This window comes from Salvia splendens, chromosome 20, assembly GCF_004379255.2.
Source record: "Salvia splendens isolate huo1 chromosome 20, SspV2, whole genome shotgun sequence".
Classification (NCBI taxonomy): domain Eukaryota; kingdom Viridiplantae; phylum Streptophyta; class Magnoliopsida; order Lamiales; family Lamiaceae; genus Salvia; species Salvia splendens.
Genome location: NC_056051.1, coordinates 20,279,106 through 20,306,681, shown reverse-complemented (window position 1 = coordinate 20,306,681; position 27,576 = coordinate 20,279,106). Strand labels below are relative to the sequence as shown.

General features: G+C 40.9%; 2 pseudogenes; both read left to right on the top strand.

Moving 5' to 3' along the window:
- The first annotated feature begins 435 nt into the window (after positions 1-435).
- Positions 436-2,650, top strand: LOC121781080 (annotated as a pseudogene).
- A 20,643-nt stretch (positions 2,651-23,293) lies between these two features.
- LOC121783088 lies at positions 23,294-27,124 on the top strand (annotated as a pseudogene).
- Positions 27,125-27,576: the final 452 nt, after the last annotated feature.

Below are 27,576 nucleotides of genomic sequence, written 5' to 3'. Positions count from 1 at the left end.
ATGAGTCATAACCTTTAGGTCACGGGTATATATAGCAACCAAATTATCCTAAAAAAATATTCATTTCTTATTGTGATGCTTGTGAAGCAATTACATTATTCATACAAAATGTTTTATCACTATTTCATATTAATATAGAAATTTTGAAGTTTGTATACAAATAGTTTCATATTTACGTTTCATTCTAGTAATAGTATATTTTGTAGTACAGTATGTTTTAAATCCATTAGCTTTTTATTAGTTAATGTAGTAGGAGTATAAAACACAAAATAATGATATAAAAGATTTTATATCAACACAAAATAGTGATGAACTTTGATTTAAAAATGTTGAAACACTCTACACATTGACAAAAAGTTACATTGTCTAATTATAATTGATCGAAATGTAAAATGAAAAAACAAAATCTGAACAAATAACAATAATTTAAAATAAGAAACCAAGAAATCAATCAGAAACCCCAGCGAGAAATGGAGGTCGCAGAGGTCAGGAGCTCAAATCCACAGCCTGCTGTTCACGGCGGTGGCGGATACACTCTCCCCGCTGTCCGATTCTCAAACGAGGACATTCTATTTTGCATTGATATCGGCCGCGAAACGTTGGCGGAGATGAAGTTGAACGGCCCCAACGGTCGCCCCTACACCCGATTGGATTCCATAAGCAGGCAATTATGCTATTCGTCCACTCCAAGCTCACCATCAATCCCGATCACCGTTTCGCATTCTCCGCCCTCGGCAAATCCACCTATTGGGTACCATTTCTGTGCCCTTCTCAGTTATAATTAGTTCATTAATTACTGCGTTGTAGTCGATTTTAGGGTTAAATTGATTCTGTTTCTAGGAAATTGGAAGCTTCACCTATTAGCTTAGTTGGTGAGAGTTCACATTGAAGCATAACCTGCGTATCACTTGAATTAGTGCCTGATTACTTTTGTTATGGTGATAAATTACGTATTATTCTGAATTACAGAAGAGCAACGGTTATGATTCTTTTCTGAGCTAAGAGGTTTTAGGATTGAGAATTTTTTTTGTGTGTGTTTGCTATCTGGTGCTAAGGCTGTATGTATTTGTTTTTGGCTTGTTACTGAGTGTATGATGTGTATCACTAATTTAAAAGATAATGTTGCTTCAGTTGTGCATTTCGTGTGAATGTGTGCTGCACAGCTTTATATGCTGGAGATGTTCACAATGCTTTTGTTAATCCACGCATAAGATATTTTCAGATGCATTCTGGTTTATAAGTCACTGGTATAGGAATGTGCAAAATTTTGTGATATGGTGTATGTGGTTGAGTGGCATGGCTGCCACGTTGATGAGAATCACGCCTCTTTTCTTGTAGTGGTTGTGAATGTGATCCTTGTATGTTGGGATTCTACTTGTTATCAGTTTTGAAAATGTTAAAAGTTCCGGGGCACATTTTACTCTGGTAGTAATTTTTTTTGTTGATGGAAGATTAAATTTGCTGCAAGATGCATTTGGAATTTTGGATATAAGAGTGCTAGTTTGTTTTAATGTTGGAATCAAGAGGGCAGGATCATGACATATATTGAAGTAACTTGAGTTTGAATCTTTGTTATCTGGTAGTATATACAATCAAGATGTTATAATTTGAATAGACATCCTCGATATTGGGTAGCTAAATATCCAGCATGAATGCTATGATTTTTGCTCCATGACACTATTTGTCGCTTGTTACCCGCAGTCATTATGTTATTTATTCTACTCTTATTGATCATATTCCCTGATTTTGTCCTGTTTCTTCATTGTGAAGCTCCGGAAAGAGTTCAGTAGTGAAGTTGATGCAGCACTTTCCGCTCTACGAGGTCTATCAGTGGATTCATCCACCAGCCATGCAGATCTCACTCAGCTTTTCAAAGTAGCAACTCACGAAGCTAAAAAATCTCGTGCACAAAATCGGATATTCCGTGTGGTCAGTGACTATCAATCTATCATGAACTCACATTATCCTCGTACATTTATGACATTGAGCAATCCAACCATCTCCCCCTCTCCCCTCTTACTCTATGTCTGCCTATTTTATGAAAGAGCATTTAGATTGCTGTAGTTGTGGGATCAGTTTTGCCCAATGCTTATGCATAATGCATAACCTTTTGGCTTTCTTGTTTCAGATCTTGATCTACTGTAGGTCATCCACGCCGCCAAAATCCCAGTTGCCTTCGACTCTGAAGCTCTTCACCTTGGATGTGATGTACCTCCACGACAAACCCGGACCGGATAACTGTCCACAAGTGGTGTATGATACACTAGTTGACGCACTCGAACGAATCAGTGAGTTCGAGGGCTACATCTTTGAGAGCGGTCAAGGACTGACACGTGCCCTGTTCCGTAACATGTGTCAGCTGTTATGCCATCCTCAGCAGCGTTGTATTCAGGACGAGCTGGACCTGCCCAAGTCTCTGGTGAAGAAGTCTCCTGCAGCTGATGCATCGCAAGGGGGATGAAAACGCAGTCGTCTCCATCCAGTGATGCAGAAATGTAATTAATCAAGAATCCTAAGGTAACTCTCTTTTTTGCTGTCGACTTATCCTGTAAGTTTCTGCACCAAAATGCTGTGATTTATCTTTCTGGATTTTGTCGTCAACTGTGATGATGCAGCTCTAAATGAAGTAAATTTTATGTAGTGTTTATTAGATTCAGATTCTCGATCTCTTAAGAAGCTCGAATGTAGCACAATGCCTTTTAGCTCTGGATTCTCCATTGCATAATCGTGCTGGTTGTGATATTACATAATCTCGATTGTGGACGTGAATATTCAGATAAGCATGAGCTGAATGCACCTCTTCTGCGTCGAGTTATGTAATAGCACAACACACATAATGAGACATTTAACGGTGAACATTAAAAAATGGCAATATGAAACATTTGTTGGCGGATGGATGGAGTAATAGCATCTCCAACAGTACTGCAAAACTTAAAATGCAGTAGGAAAATACCTCCAACCGTACTGCAAAACCAATCCTATTATAGGTTTTTGATGAAAAAATACATATCTTTAGGTTTGCACTTAAACTATATCAAAAACACATTTTAGATTTTGATTTATTGCATTCAAGTCCAAATCATTTTATATTTATCAAATGAACAAGGGAAGGAAGAGAAATAAAAATACAAGAAAAGGAATGGAAAAAACTTACAGTAGTTTCAGTAAAACACACGCAGACAGCAGGTTGGAGAAGAAGATAACAAATAAAAACCAAAATAATTCAATTAATGTTACTCCATTTAATTGTTGATTAGTGGGCTGGCCCATTTCTTTATACACGTTTTTTTTATAAAGTTGTCCAAAGCAAAGACTAAAAATCTAAAATATGATTAAGAATATTAAAAATAAAAAGACTCAACCTAATCAAAATAAAATATGCATAAAACGATACGTGACCTAGATAAAATAAGATTAAGAAGATACAATAAACTAAAACGTTATATTAATAAGCTAAATACGTAAAAAAAAACAGAAAGATAAATAATTAAAATTACACGTTTTTAAAATAAATAATAAATTTTATATATAGTCATATTAATTAATAAGTTTTATTATGTTATTTAATATAATTTAATTTAAAAGTTATCGACAAATTGCTATGGGGTTAGTGTGTAATTTAGATAAAATATATAGATGTGATTGAAAATATAAAAAGTAATTGATTGGAGAATATTCTTTTTAGTTTGAGTTTAGTTTAAATGGTTGGAGTAAAATCAATATTAGTGTGGAATTTACCCTAAAATGAGTTTGAGTTAAGGCCATGTTTGGTTGACGGGAAAGTAAAGTTGGCAAGAAAAATGATTCCTGAGAAAATGAATCTCCGGAATATGATTCCTAATAATTTTACTTTCCTGTGTTTGGAGAAAACATCAAAATTTTAAATTTTATATTAGATTTGAACACCAAACTAAAAATATACTCCTACTTATTATTATTTTTATTTATAAAAAAGAATAATAATATAAAATTTTAAATAAATTATTAATTAAAATGATATTAATTATATTTTTATTTATTATTAGTTTAAATATGGATTATATATCATAATATATAATAATATAATTACAATTATAATTACATGGAGTACTATAATCATAAATGATATAATAATAAATATGATTATTGTAATTATAATTATAATATTTACTAATATTATAATTGAATAAATTTTATAATTTGAATTTCACTACGACTTTATTGATTAATTATTAATTTATAAAATAATAATAATTATTTATTATTATATAATTCATATTATGTATTTATATTTAATTATTTAACAAATTATTAATTATTATTATGATAATTAAAAATATATATTATAATAATATAGCTAAAATTATGATAATTTTAATTATAGTTATTTATACCGAAATTAAGTAGTACTCCGTGTGATTTATAATTCTATATCATTTTTAATACATTGTAAATAATAATAATAATAATAATAATATTATTATGTAAGAATCCTAAAACTGAGAAAAAGAATACCTGACAAAAGTTAGGATTCAGAATCTTGGAAAGTTGTACTAACTTTCCTTGTTCTCGGGATTCTGATTACTTTCCCAGTTTGATTAAAAACCGAAATAAACACAAGAATTTAAAATTTATGGAATCAAATTACTTTCCGATAAAATTCTGATAACCAAATGTGCCTTAGTGTAATGGTTGGAATAACCATCCGGAAGTTATTGCCGCGCAACTTGGCGGTGCCAAAATTCTGTGGAAAGGCGGAAAACAAAATTCATTTAAATACTATACTTTTATTTGCAGGCTATGATTAATTGATTTGGGCTCAATATTGGGCCTGTGAATATTTAATGGGTCTTATTTTTTATTGGGTCTGATTGTTACAAATGGGTTTTACGCTATAAGTCTCTAACACAAAAAAGGACTAAATCCTATTTGCTTTAGAAAAATGAATGACCAACTCTCTGTATAATACTCAATAATAGTACTCCATCCTTTTCTTCATAATAGTTCACTTGTTTTTTATTTTAGAATTTTTTTATAGTTGAGTTATTCTTATATATGGTAATAATTAACTCATTTTTTTTCTTTTGCTTCATTCTTTCTATTTTATTCACTTTTTTATTTTATTTTATTTTTCTCTTTTTTACTGTGTTTACTTTATTACCTACTCAATTAACATACTAAACATTCACTTCTTAAATTTCGTGCTAAAAAAATTGCATCAACTATAAAGGAACGGAAAGAGTACTCATTTAAAGAGTCTCGCTATTATATGAAATATGGTTTAAAATGAAAAAAAATGTAAATGAGCTTTTTTAACTACGTAGCTACCAAAATAGCGAAGTGAAACATTATATTGCAGCTGGATGGAAACATGGAGTGGATTACCTATATAACTAAAAATGACGGAAATAAACATCAATATAGTTAAATATTGATATTTGTTTACGTAACTTAATCAAAACCAGTTCAGGTTAAAAAGTTATGATGTGATCTAAGTCCACCTATGATTTAAGAATACCTCAAAAAAACATTTTAAAATCCGTGTAGAATTTCTATTATTTACCTTTTCCTTAATGAATGCAAATGAATATTGTTTTTTCTCCCTAGTCAGTTAGGTATTCCTTTTGTGACTAATAAACTAAAAGATGTGTGAAAATCTTAAATTGCGTCTTATAGCATTGTGATGGTGGAATTTTATGTTATAATAAAATAGCCCCCATTGCAATAATCTGTGAGATAATATACATATTTAACAAGGTTTGGTTGGTAAAGTATTATAAAGGTTTTTTATGCGTGTCAGCTCAAAGATTATGATAGGCTGCTTCTATTAGAAAAATAAGGCGAAACTATTAGAAAAATAAGGTTAAATCTGTTATGTGGTTGGTGGTGCTAAAATTGGTTTTGCATGTTTATTAATACATTAAGTAGCACTACTATATTTTTAATTATTAGTGTGAGTGACCTAACTAATTATTGCCAATAAAGCCCAATATTTGTAACATTTTTTTAAGGAATATTTGTAACATATTAACTGCATATAGAAAGCAAAAAAGATAGGATGGTTGTTGTATACTAGTAATTGCCATGACCCCATTAATTAATATGTACTCCAACAAGCAATGGAAAACACCACTACTGATTTGTGCCTCGTCTAATGTGTTTGTCTTTTATAGATGTTATATTAACATTAATTATTAATTATGGAGTGGTGAGATTTAATCATAACTTACCCATAAAATATTTTTAAGTAATTGTATCAATATGGGTTTATTGAATTTACATTAACTATATGATTATATATCGAGTTTGTGTATTGTTGATACGGTAGTTTGATTTTTTAAAATACAATTATGTAATTGGGAAAAAAGGTTCGTAACAAATGAAAATTGATTATGTTCGTTGAAACAAAAAAACTTAACTATCAAATACATAAATGTTGCGTAGTAGGAGTGTCAATTTAGTGTTAATCTACAACCGCTTGATAAATATCAAAGAGAAATTGCTGGAAAGGTAGAGAACATTTATTTCATAGTACTTTATCCACAATATTAATTTTATAACTAAACAAATTCGCCACAAACTGCACCTGATTTAATACGAAAACAGTTTCAAATCATGCACATTATATAAACTAAATTTAATTCAAGAAAAAGTGGGATTATCAATATTCTGATATTCTCTTAGTGCCATAAAAATATTAAATATATGCTAGAATATTAGTAAACAAATATGAATATAAATGCAAACCAAACTATTTTTGATAGGATTGGATAAAGCTGCGTTATGCATGAGACTAGAATTACGAGACACTACTAATACTAAGGCCATCCGCAACGCTGTCTCTTATTCGTCTCTTATCCGTCTCATCTCTTCATTATTCATGGGCCCCACTGTACTTTTCATCCAATCTCTTAACTAAGAGACAACACATGCAACCCTCAATCTCTTAACCATCCTATTCCTTAACTATTCATTCAATTTCATTTTTTATTTTTATTTCCAACAAATTCAATTAATAAAAAACACACTTCATTAAATAAAATAAAAATACAACTTAAAATTTTTAAAAATAAAAAAAACACATAATTAAAATCCTAAAAAAATAAAAATTACATAATTTAAAATACAATTTTATAGAAATTAAAAAAAACTACTCCGTCGGCGAATCATCCCTCGAAGGCGGTGGCGGTGCACTCAAGCTACCTGGAGGCGGAATACCAGTTTGTCTTGCCATATACTCAATTCCGGCAAGATGGGCTTGATATTGTGGAGGCGTCATGCGGGAAGTGTCCGCTATCGTGGCGGTCAAGTACATGGACAATAGGGTGTTCGAGCCCGAGCCCGCCTGGCTTGATTCGCCTCGGCCCCTCCTCCCTCTAGTCGCCTTCGTCACCTCGGTCCCTTGCGGCCGACGGCGCCCACGGGAGGACCCCCCTGCATCGGTGACCGTGCCCTCAACCTCCTGCGAGGCAAACTCTTGTGCGGCGCTGCTTGAACCGCCCTCACTAGACGAGTATTGGCCACCCGCCGTGTGCTTCGTGCGTTTCGAGGTCGAGCCTGTGCTGGACTGGACACCACCAGCCCACATTTCCTCGTCTCTGACCACCTCCCAAACATCGACATGTTTGAATTCTTTGCCATTGTCATAAAAAAAGACTCGCAAAGCCGCTCTCAGAATGTCGGCTACACTGGCTCCGCTTTGGTAATTCGCCGCTTCATTCTTGTAGATCCCGCAAATTTTTTTGACTTCTTTGTCGACTCGGTCAAAATGACTGCAGAGCAACTTCAATGTGCGGCGGCGGGACCCCCTTTGACTTAATCTCGTTGTAGGCGTCGGTGACTTTTTCCCAAAAACACTTCCGGGTTTGTTGATTCCCGACGATGGGATCGTACGAGACGCTGACTCAGGCGTTGTACAGAGCCATCGTGTCCTTGCGGCTATATGGATGACGACCTACATCCTCCTCCTCCTCGGCCGCCTCCTCCTCTTCCTCCACGACGTCGAATGCGCGAGCCCTAGAGCTTCCACCGCCTCGTCCTCCTTCCGGATTGGGTTCATCCGGATAATCCTGCATAATTTGGGATAATCCCTGCGAATACCTCGGGGCGAAGGGACAAGCATATGCATCAACATCAAAATGGGGTGGTTGGTACGACGTCGGCGTCGAAGAGCCTTGGGTGCCCGGCATCGACGAACCGGAACCGGAACCACCCAAGACATTGCACATGCCCCCCAGTCGCCAAACGCGTTTATGTCAAAGTCGCCGGAGCCGCCAGAGTTTTCTTCGCCGGACATTTTGTGATGAAAATTGGAGAGGAAATAGAGATGATTTGAGAAGAATAGATGTGTGTTTGTGTGTATAATGAGAATGAAAGAGGAGTATTTATAGAATAAAAAATAAAAAAATAACCGTTGAACGGTCATATGACCGTTTTTTAATTTTTTTATTATTAAAATCAATTTTTTTTAACAAAAAATGATTTATTACGTCATCGTGACGACGCCCACTCGCGGGCCGGCGAGTGGGCGCGCCAACCGTCTCGCTGGGACGAGACGCTCACCGAGACCGAGACGAGACGCGGGGCTGCAACGCCGTCTCGTCTTGCCGAGACGAGATAGAGATGGCAACGAGACGCGTTGCGGATGGCCTAAGATAGAGAACTCTAAATGGATATTTTTAATTGTTTGATATTTTATATAAGAGCGTTAGCAATGGTACGAATGTCCCGACGGACTTCCCAAAAACACCTCCTGTCACGTCATAAGAACATCCCACTGCATTGCCACGTCATAAGGACATCCCACTGCACAATGGCGGACATCTCCAAGGACATCCCGGCGGACATCCACAATAATAAAAATTCATAAATTCACTAAATTAAATAATTTACGGAATTAAATTTTTGACACGAATACGGACGGAGAAAATGCAATGATAATTTCATTAAATAAAAAAAATAAAAAAGTACAGTTCAACAAAAAAATCAGAACAAATTACATTAAAAAAATCAACGTGCACCCCTCCGCGTCCTTAGCTCTTCAATTATATCGTTCTGGAGTCGAATATGGGCATCTTTTTGGCGCATGTCGGCAAATGCACGGACCCGATCGGCCTCTCCATGGGGTATTCCAATACGTGCATTGGCGGTGGCCGCGCCGTGGCTTTGACAGGCAGCATCAACATCATCATTGGTCCAATCAGTCAATATTGGACCTTCATCTTCGACAATCATGTTGTGCATGATAATACATGCGTACATGACATCAACGATGTTGTCAATATACCACAACCGTGATGGACCCTTCACTGCCGCCCATCGAGCCTGAAGCACACCAAATGCCCGCTCCACATCCTTGCGCGTCGCCTCCTAACGTTGCGCAAAGTAGATCTTCATTGGATATGTTGGGCATCTGATCGTCTTCACAAAGACAGGCCACATGGGGTATATCCCATCCGCTAAATAGTAGCCCATACTGTGCTGGTTGCCGTTGGCGACGAAACTGACGGTCGAACCAACGCCCATGCACTGCTCGTTGAAAAGGGGCGACGACTGGAGGACGTTGATGTCGTTGTTCGACCCGGCTACTCCAAAATACGTATGCCAAATCCACAGCCGGTAGTCAGCTACCGCTTCGAGGATTATCGTGGGATTCTTGCCTTTGAAGCCGGTAGGGTACACCCCTTTTCAGGCGGTGGGGCAGTTCTTCCACTCCCAATGGATACAATCTATGCTGCCCAACATTCCCGGAAACTCGTGCTGACTCCCGTGCATATCCATCAGAGCCTGGCAGTCCTCGGGGGTAGGCTTCCGAAGATACCTATCCCCGAGTATCTCCCTAACGCCCTCACAAAAATACTGCAGACATTCGCGGGCAGTCGACTCGCCGATGTGGAGGTACTCGTCAAATATGTCGGCCGCGCCTCCGTATACAAACTGGATGATTGCAGCAGTGCACTTCTGTATGGGCATGTGATCGGGTTTACCAACCGCATCCTCCCTAATCCTGAAATACTCGTATCGACGCTCTAAAGCGCTCAGGATACGCATAAATAGCGGACGATGCATCCTAAAACGTCGCCGGAACATGTTATCCCCATACCGCGGCTCCGGAGCGAAGTAGTCCTCATACAATCGACGGTGTGCAGCGATGTGGTCTCGGGGTACTATAGCTCGACGATGGATGGAGCGAGGTACAGCTTGTATTGGGCGATTTATCTCCCAAGACGTATAGGCCTGCACCGCTTCGTTAATTTGCCAGCATATGTGACCAGCATCCCGACCTATACCACCCGCACCACTACCACTACCACCACCACTAGCCATTTTGGATAATATACCAATAGAAACGTAGAGAGAGAGTGAGAGAAACTCGTTAAAACAAGTGGTGCAAATGAAATGAAGTTCAACGAGCCATACATATAGAGTTTAAAATTTTTTTAAAAAATCAAAATTTGGGACGTCTGTCGGGGCACCGCAATGGCGGACGTCCCGACGGACATCGTCGGAAGGCCGATGATACCTCACATCCGCGGCGGACGTCTGCATCCGTCGATCCGTGCCTAATGGCGGGACATCCGCCATTGCTGATGCTCTAAGCTTAATTCAAAGCCCAATATAAAATAAAGATCTATCTCAATATAACTTTAGCTATATTTATATAACCCGTCAATTTATCCAAGTTAAACCATTGTTATCTAATTACTCAAATCTAGATAATTTATTTTCTACTAAACAACAACAAAAAAATCTTATCTACGCATACTCTAACACGAAGCTCCCATTTAAGCTCACCTTTCTCATCAGGGCAACCATTCCTCTTCTCATGCCGCTTACATTTAACAAAAGTGTCGACATTAACTTGATCGAATAATCATATAAAGAAAAGTGGACTAGGTTTTTGTTTCTTCCATGGAGATTTCGCCATTTTCGGTCCGTTTGTTTTCAATTCTGAGTCCGTAGTTAGATTTGTTTCTCGTTTTGCGTCTGATCAACCGTTTATTTGTGTTTCCATCGTCTAGTTTAGGTTTTCTCGTCGTTTTTCTTTTTCGTGTCGCCGTCGTCTTCTCCGGTCGATAGGTGTTGAGTCGTCCATCTTCTCTAGGCTGTTTTCCTCGGCGGTGTGGGAGACGGAGTTATAAGGGTGTTGTGTCGGTTTTGGAGGTGGCTTGCGGTTCGACTGTAGTGGCAGCGCCTTTTAGGGTTCTTAGTTTTCTTGAGGTTTCGGTTTCGCCGTCACCGGCGTTGGCCTGTCCGGTCTTTTCTGGTCTTCGATCTTCTTCTGTTCTATGTCGGAATTTTGGGCGGAGGTGGCTGGGCACGGCTTCCCTAGGCTAGTGCCGGCTAGGGTTTCTTGTGTAGCAAGTTGGCGGCTAGGGTTTCTTGGGCAGCAAGTAGGCGGCCGCTAACGTTCCGCCATACCTGATGGCGGATCTGTGCAGTGGGGAAGAAGGGGATGGTAGGGATGGCGGTAGGGATGGTGGCTGACAGTTAGAGGGATCTGCTCCTGGTTGGTTGACAGTGGCAGCAACTATGACCGCAGCTGGGGCGGACTCTCGGTCCGGCGAGATTGTGAGGAGTGACGCTCATAATGCTCTGATTCTCTCCACGAATTGCATTGAAAAATGTTTGGCAGAATGTGAAGAAGTTACTGCATCCGAGGAGACTGGTCGAATGTCGAATTTGGTTGGCTTTTTCAACCGGAATAAGGAAGGGCGGCCGGGTTTTGCTACTATGTTGGAGGACGACGTCAATTTTGACAAAATTGAAGCTCAATCTCTTCAAATCAGCCCCATGCAATTAATTGAAGAAGATGAGGGGCTTTTCAAAGCTCGAGATGCCGGTGCTCCCCATAATAAAACCGAGTAGACAGTGAATCATGGAAAAGACGTGGTCTCCATCCAAATGAACCCTAATACCTTCACAAATATCCTACATTCCATGTTTGTGGCAGATCCCGAGACCAACACTTCCCACACATATAACAGTTCCCGAAAACACCTAAACCAATAACCTTTACTAACCAAACACCGACCCACCCCTTATACACAACAGCCTCTCCCCTTAGCCTTCAAAACTAGAAGATCGCTACCTCCCCCAGCCTCAAACCCTCTCGCTCCACCACAATCCAACTTAGCCATTACCTTTCCCCAAACCAAGAGCTTGATACTCTCAGAACCAACCAATTTTGATACCTCAATGCAAGACTCCGAGCCTAATGACCCCCCCAACGCCAGTCCCCACAACTCTGAAGCCTTCCTTGGAATCGGCCCAGCCCAGAAAATCCATGGCCGAAATCTTGCGAGGCAGTTATACCGCCCCTGGCCCGAAAATCCTTGATGCTTCACGCATCAAACAAAGGGGTTCAATGAGTTCGGAAGACGGGATCCCCTGCCTAAATATCCCGAAATCTGATAATGATGAGCTTGCAGGTCGCATGGGACTCGCGCTGATCGGGAAGTTCTCACACTCCATCCCAGGCCCCCACTTGATTCGCAAAGCCCTATCAAACTTCAAATTGAAAGGTACGCCGAGTTGGAATTTCATTAATGCTAAGCATATCCTCATTACCTTATCTGAGATTGATGACTATGTGAAAATTTTATGTGGGGCTAGCAATAATAACACTTGGTTTGTTGAGCACCATCCGATGAGAATGTTTAAGTGGTCCCCTGATTTTGACCTCTACTTTGAAACTCCCATTGCTGTTGTTTGGTGTAATTGCATGCATTACCCATCCATTTGTTTGAAGAATCCATGTTATTCTCTATTGGTAAATTATTTGGTGAGCCTATTCAGATTGATCATAACACTTCCACACGAGCACGTTTGTCATATACACGCATTTGCATTGAGATAGATATTTCGAAGCCTGCTCCAGAGAAGTACATGCTTCGGATTAGGGAAAAGGATGTGACTTTACAAGTGAGGTGGGATAAGATCCCACAATACTGCCCAGCCTGCAAACATGTGGGTCATTTAGAGGAGCATTGCTATGCCTTTGGGAAGAAACCGACACCACCAAAGAAAGACTTCTCCAGACCAGCCCCACAGAAGCAGAATGAGAGGAGATAAGAGCAACGGGGTCAGCCCCGGGGAAACCAGTCAGATGGCCAGACAGAAGCGGGATCAGGATGGACCCGTGTGGGTAAGAAAGGCACATATGTGAGGGAATCGGCGGCACAGGAACAGAATAAGGGCTCTCAGGAACCAAGGTATGAATACAGAGTAGTAGCAAGCAAAAAAGACAACAACCATGGTACCAGCCTACAGATTCGAGAGCCTAGCTTTTCCCCAAACTCGGGCATGCTGGACCAGCACCCTTCTGAAAGGGGCAAGAGAAAGAAGAAGAGAAGTCCAGAGAGCACAGCTAGATACAGAGAGAAAAGAAGACTAAGGAGGCTAGCGAAGGTAGAGGGTCGTGCAATGATAGAAACCGAGGGATCTGAGTTTGAGAGTGATGGGGGGGATTTACAGAGCAGATCGAGACCTCTCTCTCCCACATACAGAGGAGGCCGATTTACTGATCCAAAGGCTTATATGGGACTAGGAGCTCACAACAACAGTTTTGACATTTTGGAAGATGAGGATCCCGAGACAGAGTCGTCTATGGCTATGGTTCTGCATGATGGGACAGTGGACGCACAGATTATCCACGACGCTAGAAGGGCAAAGGGGGTACGGATTGAGGCTGCTAGAAATGGCAGCTCACCGATGGAGATCGCCAGCGATGGGGATCCTCGCCCTATGATTAAGGCACCGATGAATAAAACGAGGGTTTCTACCTCGTTCACAACCTGATTTATTTCCCTATGACGAGCCAGTTCCTAGTGTGGAACGCGCAGGGTGTGGCGAATGGCCGCACGAAGGGACATCTGAGATACCAGATTCGGGAACACAAGATTTTGTTTGCAGCAGTTATTGAACCACAGAGGCTACCGCCAGCTTTAGGGAGGAACTTCCAGGGCCTTCGGTTTGCGGGAGCCAATGAAAGTGGCCATATTTGGATCCTTATCCATGAGGATTGGACAGTGGAGGTGGTTGATGATTCCAGACAGGCCTTACATGTTAAGGTCTCTGCCATAGTCTTCCCATTCCCGATCTATATCACCATAGTGTCACGCCCGCATTTTCTAAAGATAGAAAACACGGTTGATCGCGACTAGGGGAGGGTTAAAGAAGCGGGGAAGAAAGGGGAAATCCAACACAAATCGACCATAGCTCGAAACAAATGGGAATAGCTCGAATAAAATCAGAGTATCTCAACAATCAACAACTCAAAGAAATGAATATTATCTTAGTGATACAAGAACTCAAAAGAAGGACAACTACTTAGCGGAAGCATTTGAGAGAAGGAATATGCCACGTGTGAAGACATGGCACATTCTACACACTTAAATTTCTTCAACGGTCTTGCTCAACACCCACCGCACCCGTCACGCTCAACCTGCACATTTTTAAAAAGAAATGCAGGGCTGAGTACTTGATGCACTCAGTGGACTCATGCCGAAAACATTTATAAAAGTATTTATCATGCCACCATTGAGTGACCTTGGGGTTTTAACTTTAGAAATCACCCAAGACACTAAAATCTTTTCCATTGTAAAATTCGGTTGATCAACCATTTTCCCATAGCTATCTCCCATATCTGATCCATTGATGACAAGGAACGTGGCCACATTCCAAGTCACTAGACCTGCCGACCCAAAAGACGGCTCACGATCTCCATAGGTGTACACTAGCCTGAATAGGGACTCACTCCCTAGACAAACCCGAATTCGATTATCCATTGATGGCAAAAGCCACATCAGATAGGTTCCATAGAATAAAACAAAACACGGCATGACAAATATTCATATCATTTTCACATAAAAATATACTTTGGGCATTGCTCTTATTTAAAAAGAAAGCCCACCTCGTTCGTTTAAAGCTTTAACTTGTGTTTCATTCTGTCCTCGAAAAGCGTGTGTGAAGTCACCCATAGATTTAAAGTACTCCGGCCCAATCTTCCATTACTCTAACTCCTTATCAAAATAGTAGGCCCAAATATTTTAAGTAATGCATTAGGCCCAAAGAATTAAATCAATAAGGCCCAATATTCCATTTTATTAATATGGCCCAAAAATTTAGATAAAACAAAGACTAAAGCTTCTTCACTTTTTCTCAACTTACGTGGACAGTGAACTCAATTTGAAGTCCCCTTCTTCTTCTCGATCTCTCCCTCCGTCTCTCATCTCTCTAAAAAATCTTCTCTCCGGCAAAACTCGGCACCGCCGCTGCCATTATTCTTCGCCGACGCGAGCTGCTGCATCAAGCACCGCCGTTCGGATCTGAATTGCGGCGAGTCTCCGTCAATGCCTTCCTCGCGCTGCTGCTGTCCCTCCTTCGTGACATTGCTGCTGTCTGCTGCTCATGTAGTGGCATCCGCCGTTGTTCCTCCGTCGCTCCGGAGTGGAGGAACACTGCCGTTGTGGTCCAGATCGGTCATCATCGCTGTCGGAGTGGAGGAGCTCTGCCGTCGCAGTCCAGATCGGTTGTCGTCGGCTGCTGCCCGTCGGTCAGCCTGTTCGCCGCCGACGTCGCTCGATTCTCCCACCGCCGCTGCTGTTCGGTTCGTGGGTTGCGCAGTCCGCTCGCTGCTGCTGCTCTCAGTCCGCCGCAAAAATAGAGAATCTGAATTGAACCCCATCAACCTCCTCTTTCTCGGCTTGGTCACGGTGACTCAACACCGGGCCTACTCGTCAATCGCCACTCACCGCCGCCTCTGTATCTGCTGTCCGCTGCTACGCCGTCGTGAAACTCCAGCACCGCCGTCACCGTCGCTCAGCTCGGCTTTCGTCATCGTCTTCGCCCTACTACCTCAGCGGCAATCGGCGCCGCCCGCTTCTCTCCTTTCTAACTATCTAGGTTTCTTCTCTCTCTTTTTTTACTGGGTGACGTGTGGGGTGAATATATATACATGGTTGAAATTGTTTTTTGATTGCTTCCTATTTCTAAGGAAACAGATTTGAACAAAAGATTTGGGAAGAAGCATATCAGGTATGGTCTTATGTAGGGCTTTTCCAAAATTGGGCTCAAAAGGAAGAAATAAAAATGTATTTTGGACTCATAACAATTGGGTTCTAAAAGTGAAATACTTCTTTCGATAAATAAATAAAGGCGAAAAATTTTCAGATGCGTAACAACGTCCTTTCGAGAATAAACAAAAAAAGTCGGGTGTTACAATCTACCCAACTTAACAAAAATTTCATCCCGAAATTTGCTTACGTCCTTCGAATATTTCTCCATCATCTTGTCTTGTACCCACTTTCGGGTTTGACACTTCATTTTGTCTTCGTGATCTTCCTCTTCTTGAAATTTTCTTCGTATTCTTTTTGATCTTATCGTTTAGTGAAAACTATAGGAAATAGTAACTATCCTACCAGAGATAAAAATGGTTCGCACCTAGCTTGCTCCAAAGTTTCACGCAATTTCAAGACAAAGTCTCATGGTCCATCGGCCTCCATTCGCACTCTCGATCTCCTTGCCTCGTCGTGCCTTGACAAATTAGGGGTTCACCCCAAATTTTCAGATTCTCGTTCGTTTTCGTCACTCGGGAAAGTGATAGATTATCTCAACTTAAAACTACGGTTCGCGCGTATTCAATCTAGCCTACAACATAAGCACTCTATGTTCGCAACATACTTCATCATCTCACATCTCAACATCTACCACAATTAACGTCATTCATACTACAAGATAAACACACAACATTTTCACATCCCATAGCAAAACACTTTCGCACTTCACATTTACATTCATAAAATTTTGACACAAAAGCTTTCTTCAAACTCTTTCACACTTTCCTAAAATTTCCACATCTCACTTTTAAAGTAAAAGTTTTGACTCAAAACTAAAATATACTTTCGCATCAACTTTCATCCATCGTATAAAACACTCCATAGAATAACGCATCATACTTTGCACATCATAACATAATATCATCACACTTCCATAGCTCAATTTTCCAAATGAAAAAGTTAAAACTATTTTTCTCGAAACTCAAAAATTTCGAATAATTCATAAACACAGTATTTCCATTGATCAATTTTTTTTCCCTAAAAGATAATCACCCCATTGCATAACATACATCTTTCTATCACCATAGATTTTCATCTTCTCGCAAAACACACACACACATATATATATACCATAGCTCCTCTATCCCATTGTAAAACATACTTTATTTTCATAACCATAGCTCTTCTCATCTCATTTCCAGAAAACTTTCTTAAAAAAAAAAATTTCATAAAATAAATTACCTCTTTCTTGATTGAGCGTGGCGAAGCGGGATATTGAGCCTTCAATGCATAATTATTATTATCATTATTATTATTATCACTATTATTTTAGTCTAGCGAAACAAGTCAAGACTAAGCCTGAAAAAGACTCTCGGGTCCAGAGCGGAAAGAAAAATTGCTCTGATACCACTTTGTCACGCCCGCATTTTCTAAGGATAGAAAACACGGTTGATCGCGACTAGGGGAGGGTTAAAGAAGCGAGGAAGAAAGGGGAAATCCAACACAAATCGACCATAGCTCGAAATAAATGGGAATAGCTCGAATAAAATCAGAGTATCTCAACAATCAACAACTCAAAGAAATGAATATTATCTTAGTGATACAAGAACTCAAAAGAAGGACAACTACTTAGCGGAAGCATTTGAGAGAAGGAATATGCCACGTGTGAAGACATGGCACATTCTACACACTTAAATTTCTTCAACGGTCTTGTTCAACACCCACCGCACCCGTCACGCTCAACCTGCACATTTTTAAAAAGAAATGCAGGGCTGAGTACTTGATGCACTCAGTGGACTCATGCCGAAAACATTTTATAAAAGTATTTATCATGCCACCATTGAGTGACCTTGGGGTTTTAACTTTAGAAATCGCCCAAGACACTAAAATCTTTTCCATTGTAAAATTCGGTTGATCAACCATTTTCCCATAGCTATCTCCCATATCTGATCCATTGATGACAAGGAACGTGGCCACATTCCAAGTCACTAGACCTGCCGACCCAAAAGACGGCTCACGATCTCCATAGGTGTACACTAGCCTGAATAGGGACTCACTCCCTAGACAAACCCGAATTCGATTATCCATTGATGGCAAAAGCCACATCAGATAGGTTCCATAGAATAAAACAAAACACGGCATGACAAATATTCATATCATTTTCACATAAAAATATACTTTGGGCATTGCCCTTATTTAAAAAGAAGGCCCACCTCGTTCGTTTAAAGCTTTAACTTGTGTTTCATTCTGTCCTCGAAAAGCGTGTGTGAAGTCACCCATAGATTTAAAGTACTCCAGCCCAATCTTCCATTACTCTAACTCCTTATCAAAATAGTAGGCCCAAATATTTTAAGTAATGCATTAGTCCCAAAGAATTAAATCAATAAGGCCCAATATTCCATTTTATTAATATGGCCCAAAATTTTAGATAAAACAAGGACTAAAGCTTCTTCACTTTTTCTCAACTTACGTGGACAGTGAACTCAATTTGAAGTCTCCTTCTTCTTCTCGATCTCTCCCTCCGTCTCTCATCTCTCTCAAAAATCTTCTCTCCGGCAAAACTCGGCACCGCCGCTGCCATTATTCTTCGCCGACGCGAGCTGCTGCATCAAGCACCGCCGTTCGGATCTGAATTGCGGCGAGTCTCCGTCAATGCCTTCCTCGCGCTGCTGCTGTCCCTCATTCGTGACATTGCTGCTGTCTGCTGCTCATGTAGTGGCATCCGCCGTTGTTCCTCCGTCGCTCCGGAGTGGAGGAACACTGCCGTTGTGGTCCAGATCGGTCATCATCGCTGTCGGAGTGGAGGAGCTCTGCCGTCGCGGTCCAGATCGGTTGTCGTCGGCTGCTGCCCGTCGGTCAGCCTGTTCGCCGCCGACGTCGCTCGATTCTCCCACCGCCGCTGCTGTTCGGTTCGTGGGTTGTGCAGTTCGCTCGCCACTGCTGCTCTCAGTCCGCCGCAAAAATAGAGAATCTGAATTGAACCCCATCAACCTCCTCTTTCTCGGCTTGGTCACGGTGACTCAGCACCGGGCCTACTCTTCAATCGCCACTCACCGCCGCCTCTGTATCTGCTGTCCACTGCTACGCCGTCGTGAAACTCCAGCACCGCCGTCACCGTCGCTCAGCTCGGCTTTCGTCATTGTCTTCGCCCTACTACCTCAGCGGCAATCGGCGCCGCCCTCTTCTCTCCTTTCTAACTCTCTAGGTTTCTTCTCTCCCTTTTTTTTACTGGGTGACGTGTGGGGTGAATATATATACATGGTTGAAATTGTTTTTTTGATTGCTTCCTATTTCTAAGGAAACAGATTTGAACAAAAGATTTGGGAAGAAGCATATCGGGTATGGTCTTATGTTGGGCTTTTCCAAAATTGGGCTCAAAAGGAAGAAATAAAAATGTATTTTGGACTCATAACAATTGGGTTCTAAAAGTGAAATACTTCTTTCGATAAATAAATAAAGGCGAAAAATTTTCAGATGCGTAACAACGTCCTTTCGAGAATAAACAAAAAAAAGTCGGGTGTTACAAGTCTATGGGCAACATACGAGAGAGACGAGACAAGCGCTTTGGGAAAAGTTAGGAGACATCTCCCTGGTTGTGGAAGACAGGCCGTGGCTTGTGGGAGGAGACTTCAACATGTTCCTGAACAATGACGAGAGACAGGGGAGTGATACAAACAGACACAAAGACATGATGGATTTTGCTGATGCTATCGCCGACTGCCAGTTGATTGATCCAGGTTTTGATGGGCCGATCTTTACGTGGCACAGAGCGGGACTTTGGGAGAGGTTGGATCACATATTGATTGGAGAGCATTGGACATCAGTTTTCGCGACGACCAGGGTCACACATTTGGCGAGATTTAGCTCAGATCACGCGCCACTGCTGGTGCGATATGTCAGTTTTCTGTCCAGACCACGAGACCGGCTTTCAGATTTCAGAATATGTGGGTAAGACATGAGACTTTTAGGGACGAGATTGCTAGAGTCTGGGAGGCAGAAACAGGGTACAATGGCATGATGAACCTCCAGCTCAAGCTTCTCAGGGTCAAGAAGTTCCTAAAGGTGTGGAATAGAGAGGTGTTCGACAACATCCTCCAGAACCTAAAGGATGCAGAGCAGACAGTTCTTGAGGCGCAGATCATATTCGATAATGACCCGATACCAGCGCATAAAACAGAATTCAGTAGATTGCCTGCAGAGCTCATCGTCACAGCCAAGATGGAGGAAGAATTTTGGAGGCAGAAGGCGGCCATTAGATGGGCTATTGATGGAGAAAGGAACTCTAAATTCTCTCATGGCTGGGTCAGACAGAAGAGAGTTAAATCAAGGATACACACGATCGAGGTTGGGGGGCAGGCACTGACGGAAGAGACAGAGATCAGGGAGTCGGCGGCAGCCTTCTTTCAGCAGCTTCTGACATCGGATGTTGGGGACCTTGTACAGCCCGACTTATCTCTTATCCATACACTGCAGATTCAGTTGATCAGGAGGCTCTGTGTTCGCTGATGCAGGAGAAGGAGGTTAGGGATGCAGTTTTTTAGATCAGTGGTGATAGTGTGTCTGGGCCGGACGGGTTCACTTCGCTGTTCTTTCAGCATTGCTGGGACACTGTGGGGTGTGATGTGATTGCAGCTACTGGAGACTTCTTCAGTGGGGCATTTATGCCCTGAAGCTTCACGGCAACCATAATCATTCTCATTCCGAAGAAGCCTAACCCGGTCACGTGGGGGGATTACAGACCGATTAGCCTCTGATTAAGAGCACTTTAGCAGCCATCCCGCTTCACATCTTACAGGTCATGAGCCCTCTGCTTGGCTTTCTGTACGAGTTGGAGCAGATACTTGCTAGATTTTTTTGGGGTACAGTTGGGGAGAAGAGGAAGCTGCACTGGATTTCTTGGAGACAGATTTGCTTGCCCTTTGATGAGGGGGGCTCGTGTATTCGCCTCTTCAGTGAAGTGGCAGTGGCTTTTGGGTTCAAGCTGTGGTGAAGACTTCTCGCTCAGGATTCTCTATGGGCCCAGTTCATGACCCAGAAGTACAGTATCCTTCCTTGCCATTTGCATGCATCTCCTTGTTGGTCGCATGATAGTCCTACTTGGCGTCGTTTGCGTCGCATTTGGTCATACATGCATGAATATATTCGTTGGTCCTTGGGTGAGGGGAAGATCAGCTTCTGGGATGATGTCTGGCTTGGGGCTAGCCCCATCCGGAAACTGTGCGTCCCGGCAAATGATCCTCCTCAATCCCAGGCCGTTGCATCATATTGGCATGAGCATGCATGGGATGAGGATATGCTGCATAGTTTATTTTTCAGGTTTGGCGTACCTCCCGATGTGATAGAACAGATCAGAGCCACGCCGATCGAGTTGGGGGCGAAGGATGTGAGGCGGTGGAGTCTGACTAGCCATGGCGAGTTCTCTATGACATCAGCCTGGGAGAGCATCCGAACTAGATTGCCGAAGAGGGAGATTTTTGGGCTTATCTGGAATCAAGGATTAACCCCTACCATCTCGGTGTTCATTTGGAGGTTACTGTTTGGAAGGTTGCCGGTGAATGAGAAGCTGCAGGGGAGGGGGATTGAGTTAGCGTCTAGGTGTCAATGTTGTCGGTCTCCTTCGGTCGAGTCCATCAGTCATGTCTTTTTTTCGAGTCAGTCGACGATTTCTACATGGGAGTATTTCGATGCTTGGTTTTCTTCTTCGCACACACCGATTCACACGAGCACTGATATTGCACTTAGACTAGGTCACTGGCGGAGGTCCTCTTTCCAGAGGGCTCCTGCCTTGCATATTAGTTTTCTTGTTCCCTGTTTGATTGCTTGGTTTCTTTGGACGGAGAGGAACGACTGCAAGCATGGCGTCGTCCTTTTCGTCACCCACATGTTATTTGGCAGGTCACTCATCACCTGTACGTGCTTGTTCTGGCCGGCAGAATCACCCCGACTCATTGGAGGGGATGTTCGTCGTCTGTTGATTTCATGCCTGCTTCCCTAGACAGCGAGTTCTGCGGTCACTCATGGTCCTATGGCATCCCCCTGATGCCCCTTGGGTGAAGCTGAACACTGATGGTGCCTTCTCTACATCGACACTGGATGGGGGGAGGATTGGTTCGCGGGTCTGATGGAGGTCTTTTGCATGCCTTCTGTTCTCCGATTGTTGCATCATCGAGCTTTGTGGCGGAGCTTTTGGCTCTGATTCGGGGCTTGGAGATGGCTATGAAGCTTTCGACTCACATTTGGATAGAGCTAGACTCAGCGGCTCTCTCAGCGGCATGTCCGATTCTCACATATCTATAGAGAAGGGAACCGGGCGACCGACTTTCTGGCAGGTAGGGGGTCCAGACCCCTGCCCTCACATACTACGGCCCAATCTCTGCGCCTCGGTACCTGAAGGCGCTAGTTAGGATGGACCAGCTGGGATATCCTAATTTTCGTTTCCGACGTAGAGATGTGGATTGATCTTGTTCTCATGATGGTTAGCTTTATCGTATTTTCGTCTCATCCTTTTGTTTATTTAGTCATTTTTTCCCTCTTGATAGCTTGGATGATCTCGGATTGTGGGACCTTTGGTTTATATTCTCATGTTCTTGTTTTGAATCTTAGTCACTTTTGGGCTAGAATCATGTTTTGGAACATTATATTTTGATCTTATTCACGGGTTAGAGGTCTGCCTAAACCCCCCTCCCATAAAGAGTGTTTTTGATTAAAATAAAAACTCACCTTTCTTATCTTGTTTTAGATATCTTTTTATATCTAATATTTCTTATCGAATGGAAATCATGTTTTAGATATCTTTTTATATCTAATCTATTCTTATCAAATGGATAGTATATTTTACTTCTAATCATATATAATTTCGAATTTGCAATTTCAATCACACATACTCTAACTATTTCATCAGCATACTTACACTCAAATGGATAGTATGCTTTACTTCTAATCATATATAATTTCGAATTTGCAATTTCAATCACACATACTCATACTATTTCATCAACATACTTACACACGCATGCATTAAAATGTAAACGAAATTCTATAATACGGAGTAAGATTTAATTAATCAATTATAGTCTACAAATTTATCGTCACAATAAACTACCAAATCATACTACTAGTAAACAAATTCAAACTTGTAACTTATAATTTCACAATACCTATATTTGTTAAATTGTTCACTTAAACTCACATCAAAGCATAAACGGAGTATTTTATAATTAAATTAAATTCGTATTTTAATCACACGCAACTACAATTTCAATCTTATATAATCGCGCAGTTTAGATTCACCAAATCACACAACGCTAATTATATTCCTTCAATACCGGGGATAATGATACGCTACGCCACGCCGCCGGTGCACCCTTCGTCCTTGCACTCTCGATCCTGGCCGTTGCTGCTCACGGCCGCCACGATCTCCTCAAGCTGCCGACCGAAACTCGCCGCTTCTTCAGCGCCGCCGCCGCCGACTCCGAGGGGACTCGATGGGCCGTCCTGTTCGCTGGATCCAACGGCTACTGGAATTACCGGCACCAGGTGATCGGATCAAAATTCTGTTACTAATTTTTATTAATTATCTTATTTCTATGTTGATTTGTTGATGCTTACTGGAAATCTGCTACTGCAAGTAGTTATGCTAATGAAATGATTTTGTTTTTTTGTTATTGGAAGCTAATTTTGAAGTAGAGCGTATCTATCTGGTTTAGTTTTAATTTTATCATTAGAAGTTAATTAAGCTAGTGTTTGTTGCTCTGCTTAATTTCTTGGTTTTTAAACTGTTTTCGATTTATATCTTAGTTTCACTGAGCTCATGTTTACTGAATCATTCGCATTCATTGCAGTACTAGTATTTTTAGTTTTTACAGTAATTTTGAAATTTTTCTAAATTGTTATACTTTGATAGGTTTGACTTATGTTTGCCTAAACTATTGGTTTTCTATATAGTTTATTAAACTTTTTCCATGATTTTATTTCTAATTTGAGATTTTTCTTACTTCGAAAATTAAAATTAATAGTGGCAAACTTTACTTTGGTTTAAGACGAATTATTGAATGAAGTTAAGGAAGATATAAATATATTCCAAGTAGCAGTTATCTTTGGCGTGCTTCAGTAATGCACAAGGCTGTCAAGGCATATTCATAGCGGGCCCACAAAGATTATTAATCATAACCATAATTTCTTTTTGTCGTGACTCGTGAGAGTGGGTTCACCGGAACCCCAATTAATTTAAGTTGAAAATTCACATTTTCCTTTTTGTTGATATGCATTTTTAATTACCTTGAATTGAATATGATTGAAGCTGAGCATAATTAGTAATTGCAATTTGATTAGTAAACTTGGCCTGAACATGAAAATATCCAGAAAGAAATGATAGAACAAAGAAGGTGATATTGCAAAAAAGGCACATGAAAGCAACCTATATGTTATTTGCTTATATTGGTCCAGCTTGCTATTCATGCCTTGTTTTATGTGTGAACGACCGCGATTTTCATCTGTATCGGATCAGTGAAGCTGAAGCATGTTCCTTTTATTGTACTAGGCTGACGTGTGCCATGCGTATCAAATCTTAAAGAAAGGTGGTCTGAAGGATGAAAACATTGTTGTTTTCATGTATGATGACATTGCCAATAATAGTGAAAACCCTCGGCCTGGTGTCATCATCAACAACCCGCATGGTGATGATGTTTACCAGGGAGTTCCAAAGGTATGTGTCCATTTTAAGTGTCCTAGTTGCTTGTCAGTTGTAGAAAAAGCCATGGTTTCCTCATATAGTTAATTGGGGCAGGATTATGTTGGAGATGCAGTAACTGCTGAAAACTTTTACGCTGTGATTCTTGGCAACAAAACTGCAGTGAAAGGAGGTAGTGGCAAGGTTGTGGACAGCGGTCCGAACGATCACATCTTCATATATTACACAGATCATGGTGGTCCTGGAATTCTTGGTTAGTAAATTCTTTTGATATATTGCAAAGAAAAGCCATCCTATGCATTCCATTGTCTAAGGAAATAGTAGTATGTTCTTGATAGAGGATGACACCTCCCTTCGTAGAGGGCCACTCCTCCACTGAGGCCTTCACACCAAATCACTGGACTTAACTATTTTTTTGGACACCTTAAACTAAGAACCATAAATATGTTTATAGACTCTACTAAAGACTCCAACTTGAATTAGAACTCTAACAAACTAAAGACTCCCTAACATACTCAAACTTTGAAAAGATAAACTAACAAACAAAAAGATAAACATAAGTTGAAAGAAATCTGCAGAATACATTGAGAGAATGTCCTCTATCAATCAGTTGTATGCATTGGACCGAGTATTAATCGTTAATAGAGTTTGTGTGTTGGACTGATTATTCTTGATGCTGTTATGTATACTCAGGGACGCCTGCCGGACCATATATATATGCAAATGACCTAAATGATGTCTTGAGACAGAAGCATGCTGCTGGGACATATAAGAGCCTGGTAATTTGATTACAGGCATTATTTTTTGTGGAATTGTTCATCTCTGAAGCAAAAAATAAAGGAAACCTAAATATCTCCATATTATGCCATAGGTATTTTATTTGGAAGCATGTGAATCTGGAAGCATATTCGAAGGTCTTCTTCCCGAAGGCTTGAACATATATGCAACAACTGCAGCAAATGCGATTGAGAATAGTTGGGGAACCTACTGCCCAGGAGATAACCCGAGTCCTCCCCCTGAATGACACCTGCTTGGGCGACCTCTATAGTATTGCCTGGATGGAAGATAGGTAATTAATACCACATATACACCAAACTTTTGGACTTCATTAAATCTTTATTCATATATGGTCTTTGTGTATGCGAGTAAGAAAAATTCCTAGAGTGTAAGTGATATCTCTTGTAAGGGAACTTTATCTTGATGTCACTCAAAAGACTGGCATAGTTTCGTAAGGATGATAGTGAGAGTCGTGGGGTGGTTGTCTAGCTAATTCTGAAGCTATGTTTTCTTGTGTAATGTTGTCTAGCTAGTTCTGAAACTATGTTTTCTGATGTATTGTTTTCCTGATCAATATCGACTTTGTGGTGTTTATCAACAGTGACGTGCACAATCTCCGGACTGAAACTTTGAAGCAGCAGTACGAGCTGGTAAGATCTGCCGAAACTAAATTTGTTCTTTGCTCAAATGAGGATTCCTACACATACCAAGTGATATTCAATTTGTGAAGAAATATGACCTTTAACTGGATGTTTAGGTCAAGAAGCGAACAGCGAATGACAATGGTGAGTATGGCTCCCACGTCATGCAATATGGCGACGTGAAGCTAAACACGGAGGCTCTTTATCTGTATATTGGCACAGATCCTGCCAATGATAATCTCACTTTTGCGGTGGACAATTCTCTGTTGCCATCTTCACAAGCTGTCAACCAGCGCGACGCTGATCTCCTGCATTTCTGGCATAAGGTAAGTGTGCCAAATCGAGTTTGATCACTTTGTTTCCTCTGCACTTGTGTGTTTCAACTTATTAGATCAATCGGAATATAGAAAAGATCAAACGAGGATAAAATAAATGTAACATAGCTCACATTTTTGGTTCCTACTTGCAGTTTCGCAAGGCTGCTGAAGGTTCTGATCGCAAGGCTGAAGCTCAGATCCAGCTCGCTGAGGCTATGGCACACCGCGCACACGTTGACAACAGCATCAAACTGATCGGCAAATTCCTCTTCGGGATTGAGAAGAGCCACGAAGTCATGAACTACATCCAACCTACTGGGAAACCTCTTGTAGAAGACTGGAGCTGTATGAAAACCATGGTAACAACACTTAACACATCCCATAAACATTCATCGCTTCTTTGTTCCATTCCCTACTCGTTTAATTCAGGAACATGTTCGTTCCTATCTGCAATTACAGGTTAGGACATTTGAGGCGTGCTGTGGGGCGCTATCCCAGTACGGGATGAAGCATATGCGAGCTTTTGCCAACATTTGCAACAAGGGTGTGAAGATTGAGGCGATGACCGAGGCTTCAGCGCAAGCTTGCACCACCTTCCCTTCCAACCCTTGGAGCTCTCTCTATAGGGGCTTCAGCGCTTGATTCGCTGTTGCCTTGCAGCCGGGGTATGTGCAGAAGCATTGGGCCTGGATTTGAGCTTGTAGATATGAAGATGAGCTTGATGTTATATTTATATATATATATATATTGAAAATGTTATTGGTGGTCAGGAATATAAAGGCCCTATTCTTGTTCATATGATCAAATTGGTTACACTGTGTACTGAAATTGTGGGCATTTCTTGAGTTGCAAACAACTTCAACATTTATGTTACAAGAGAAAATTAATAAGTAGTGATATATGCATTATTAAATCAGAGAAAATTAATAAGTAGTAAAAAATATAAGTTAGCCGGCAACTTAGTTTTTGAGAAATAAAGCCGTTTTTTCAGAGGAACATACTACTCCTACTAAATTTTCAAATAAATTTGCCTCTAGCTTAAAACAATGAAATTCAACATTTGGTCAACTCTTTGCTCAACATTCCGCACATCCTTCTATTTATTTTTTAATGAG